Genomic DNA, 6,470 nt, shown 5'->3' with positions numbered 1-6,470 from the left:
ACCCCCACCCAGAACCTATACATGATATACAGACACCCCTCACCCAGAACCTTTACATAATATACAGACACCCCTCACCCAGAACCTATACATGATATACAGACACCCCCCACCCAGAACCTATACATGATATACAGACACCCCTCACCCAGAACCTATACATGATATACAGACACCCCCACCCAGAACCTATACATGATATACAGACACCCCTCACCCAGAACCTATACACGATATACAGACACCCCTCACCCAGAACCTATACACGATATACAGACACCCCTCACCCAGAACCTATACATGATATACAGACACCCCCCACCCAGAACCTATACATGATATACAGACACCCCTCACCCAGAACCTATACATGATATACAGACACCCCTCACCCAGAACCTATACATGATATACAGACACCCCTCACCCAGAACCTATACATGATATACAGACACCCCTCACCCAGAACCTATACATGATATACAGACACCCCTCACCCAGAACCTATACATGATATACAGACACCCCTCACCCAGAACCTATACATGATATACAGACACCCCTCACCCAGAACCTATACATGATATACAGACACCCCCACCCAGAACCTATACACGATATACAGACATCCCTCACCCAGAACCTATACATGATATACAGACACCCCTCACCCAGAACCTATACACGATATACAGACACCCCTCACCCAGAACCTATACACGATATACAGACACCCCTCACCCAGAACCTATACATGATATACAGACACCCCCACCCAGAACCTATACACGATATACAGACACCCCTCACCCAGAACCTATACATGATATACAGACACCCCCACCCAGAACCTATACACGATATACAGACACCCCTCACCCAGAACCTATACATGATATACAGACACCCCCACCCAGAACCTATACATGATATACAGACACCCCTCACCCAGAACCTATACATGATATACAGACATCCCTCACCCAGAACCTATACATGATATACAGACACCCCCCACCCAGAACCTATACATGATATACAGACACCCCTCACCCAGAACCTATACATGATATACAGACACCCCTCACCCAGAACCTATACACGATATACAGACACCCCTCACCCAGAACCTATACATGATATACAGACACCCCTCACCCAGAACCTATACATGATATACAGACACCCCTCACCCAGAACCTATACATGATATACAGACACCCCTCACCCAGAACCTATACATGATATACAGACACCCCTCACCCAGAACCTATACACGATATACAGACACCCCTCACCTAGAACCTATACACGATATACAGACACCCCTCACCCAGAACCTATACATGATATACAGACACCCCCACCCAGAACCTATACATGATATACAGACACCCCTCACCCAGAACCTATACATAATATACAGACACCCCCCACCCAGAACCTATACATGATATACAGACACCCCTCACCCAGAACCTATACATGATATACAGACACCCCCACCCAGAACCTATACATGATATACAGACACCCCTCACCCAGAACCTATACATAATATACAGACACCCCCCACCCAGAACCTATACATGATATACAGACACCCCTCAACCAGAACCTATACATGATATACAGCCACCCAGAACCTATACATGATATACAGACACCCCTCACCCAGAACCTATACATGATATACAGACATCCCTCACCCAGAACCTATACATGATATACAGACACGCCTCACCCAGAACCTATACATGATATACAGACACCCCTCACCCAGAACCTATACATGATATACAGACACCCCCCACCCACAACCTATACATGATATACAGACACCCCTCACCCAGAACCTATACATGATATACAGACACCCCCCACCCACAACCTATACATGATATACAGACACCCCTCACCCAGAACCTATACATGATATACAGACACCCCCCACCCAGAACCTATACATGATATACAGACACCCCCCACCCAGAACCTATACATGATATACAGACACCCCCCACCCAGAATCTATACATGATATACAGACACCCCTCACCCAGAACCTATACATGATATACAGACACCCCCACCCAGAACCTATACACGATATACAGACATCCCTCACCCAGAACCTATACATGATATACAGACACCCCTCACCCAGAACCTATACATGATATACAGACACCCCTCACCCAGAACCTATACATGATATACAGACACCCCCCACCCAGAACCTATACATGATATACAGACACCCCTCACCCAGAACCTATACATGATATACAGACACCCCCCACCCAGAACCTATACATGATATACAGACACCCCTCACTCAGAACCTATACATGATATACAGACACCCCCCACCCAGAACCTATACATGATATACAGACACGCCTCACCCAGAACCTATACATGATATACAGACACCCCTCACCCAGAACCTATACATGATATACAGACACCCCTCACCCAGAACCTATACATGATATACAGACACCCCCCACCCAGAACCTATACATGATATACAGACACCCCTCACCCAGAACCTATACATGATATACAGACACCCCTCACCCAGAACCTATACATGATATACAGACACCCCTCACCCAGAACCTATACATGATATACAGACACCCCTCACCCAGAACCTATACATGATATACAGACACCCCCCACCCAGAACCTATACATGATATACAGACACCCCTCACTCAGAACCTATACATGATATACAGACACCCGCCACCCAGAACCTATACATGATATACAGACACCCCTCACCCAGAACCTATACATGATATACAGACACCCCCACCCAGAACCTATACACGATATACAGACATCCCTCACCCAGAACCTATACATGATATACAGACACCCCTCACCCAGAACCTATACACGATATACAGACACCCCTCACCCAGAACCTATACACGATATACAGACACCCCTCACCCAGAACCTATACATGATATACAGACACCCCCACCCAGAACCTATACACGATATACAGACACCCCTCACCCAGAACCTATACATGATATACAGACACCCCCACCCAGAACCTATACACGATATACAGACACCCCTCACCCAGAACCTATACATGATATACAGACACCCCCACCCAGAACCTATACATGATATACAGACACCCCTCACCCAGAACCTATACATGATATACAGACATCCCTCACCCAGAACCTATACATGATATACAGACACCCCTCACCCAGAACCTATACATGATATACAGACACCCCCCACCCAGAACCTATACATGATATACACCCACCCAGAACCTATACATGATATACAGACACCCCTCACCCAGAACCTATACATGATATACAGACACCCCCCACCCAGAACCTATACATGATATACAGACACCACTCACCCAGAACCTATACATGATATACAGACACCCCCCACCCAGAACCTATACATGATATACAGACACCCCTCACCCAGAACCTATACATGATATACAGACACCCCTCACCCAGAACCTATACATGATATACAGACACCCCTCACCCAGAACCTATACATGATATACAGACACCCCCCACCCAGAACCTATACATGATATACAGACACCCCCCACCCAGAACCTATACATGATATACAGACACCCCCCACCCAGAACCTATACATGATATACAGACACCCCCCACCCAGAACCTATACACGATATACAGACACCCCTCACCCAGAACCTATACACGATATACAGACACCCCTCACCCAGAACTTATACATGATATACAGACACCCCCACCCAGAACCTATACATGATATACAGACACCCCTCACCCAGAACCTATACATGATATACAGACACCCCTCACCCAGAACCTATACATGATATACAGACACCCCTCACCCAGAACCTATACATGATATACAGACACCCCCACCCAGAACCTATACATGATATACAGACACCCCTCACCCAGAACCTATACATGATATACAGACACCCCCACCCAGAACCTATACACGATATACAGACACCCCTCACCCAGAACCTATACACGATATACAGACACCCCTCACCCAGAACCTATACATGATATACAGACACCCCTCACCCAGAACCTATACACGATATACAGACACCCCTCACCCAGAACCTATACATGATATAAAGACACCCCCACCCAGAACCTATACACGATATACAGACACCCCTCACCCAGAACCTATACATGATATACAGACACCCCCACCCAGAACCTATACACGATATACAGACACCCCTCACCCAGAACCTATACATGATATACAGACACCCCCACCCAGAACCTATACACGATATACAGACACCCCTCACCCAGAACCTATACATGATATACAGACACCCCTCACCCAGAACCTATACATGATATACAGACACCCCTCACCCAGAACCTATACACGATATACAGACACCCCTCACCCAGAACCTATACATGATATACAGACACCCCTCACCCAGAACCTATACATGATATACAGACACCCCCCACCCAGAACCTATACATGATATACAGACACCCCTCACCCAGAACCTATACATGATATACAGACACCCCCACCCAGAACCTATACATGATATACAGACACCCCTCACCCAGAACCTATACATGATATACAGACACCCCCCACCCAGAACTTATACATGATATACACCCACCCAGAACCTATACATGATATACAGACACCCCTCACCCAGAACCTATACATGATATACAGACACCCCCACCCAGAACCTATACATGATATACAGACACCCCTCACCCAGAACCTATACATAATATACAGACACCCCTCACCCAGAACCTATACATGATATACAGACATCCCTCACCCAGAACCTATACACGATATACAGACACCCCTCACCCAGAACCTATACATAATATACAGACACCCCTCACCCAGAACCTATACATAATATACAGACACCCCTCACCCAGAACCTATACATGATATACAGACACCCCTCACCCAGAACCTATACACGATATACAGACATCCCTCACCCAGAACCTATACATGATATACAGACACCCCTCACCCAGAACCTATACACGATATACAGACACCCCTCACCCAGAACCTATACATGATATACAGACACCCCTCACCCAGAACCTATACATGATATACAGACACCCCTCACCCAGAACCTATACATGATATACAGACACCCCTCACCCAGAACCTATACACGATATACAGACATCCCTCACCCAGAACCTATACACGATATACAGACACCCCTCACCCAGAACCTATACACGATATACAGACATCCCTCACCCAGAACCTATACATGATATACAGACACCCCTCACCCAGAACCTATACATGATATACAGACACCCCTCACCCAGAACCTATACACGATATATAGACACCCCTCACCCAGAACCTATACATGATATACAGACACCCCTCACCCAGAACCTATACATGGTATACAGACACCCCTCACCCAGAACCTATACATGATATACAGACACCCCTCACCCAGAACCTATACATAATATACAGACACCCCTCACCCAGAACCTATACATGATATACAGACACCCCTCACCCAGAACCTATACACGATATACAGACATCCCTCACCCAGAACCTATACATGATATACAGACATCCCTCACCCAGAACCTATACACGATATACAGACATCCCTCACCCAGAACCTATACACGATATACAGACACCCCTCACCCAGAACCTATACACGATATACAGACATCCCTCACCCAGAACCTATACATGATATACAGACACCCCTCACCCAGAACCTATACACGATATACAGACATCCCTCACCCAGAACCTATACACGATATACAGACACCCCTCACCCAGAACCTATACATAATATACAGACATCCCTCACCCAGAACCTATACATGATATACAGACACCCCCACCCAGAACCTATACATGATATACAGACACCCCTCACCCAGAACCTATACATAATATACAGACACCCCTCACCCAGAACCTATACATGGTATACAGACACCCCTCACCCAGAACCTATACACGATATACAGACATCCCTCACCCAGAACCTATACATGATATACAGACACCCCTCACCCAGAACCTATACATGATATACAGACACCCCTCACCCAGAACCTATACATGATATACAGACACCCCCACCCAGAACCTATACATGATATACAGACACCCCTCACCCAGAACCTATACATAATATACAGACACCCCTCACCCAGAACCTATACATGATATACAGACACCCCTCACCCAGAACCTATACACGATATACAGACACCCCCCACCCAGAACCTATACATGATATACAGACACCCCTCACCCAGAACCTATACACGATATACAGACACCCCTCACCCAGAACCTATACATGATATACAAACACCCCCACCCAGAACCTATACACGATATACAGACACCCC

Source organism: Phyllobates terribilis, unplaced genomic scaffold (genome assembly GCF_046119375.1).
Source record: "Phyllobates terribilis strain yellow unplaced genomic scaffold, ASM4611937v1 Scaffold_14__1_contigs__length_39327217, whole genome shotgun sequence".
Classification (NCBI taxonomy): domain Eukaryota; kingdom Metazoa; phylum Chordata; class Amphibia; order Anura; family Dendrobatidae; genus Phyllobates; species Phyllobates terribilis.
The sequence above is the reverse complement of the archived record's forward strand: the minus strand, read 5'-3'. Positions refer to the sequence as shown.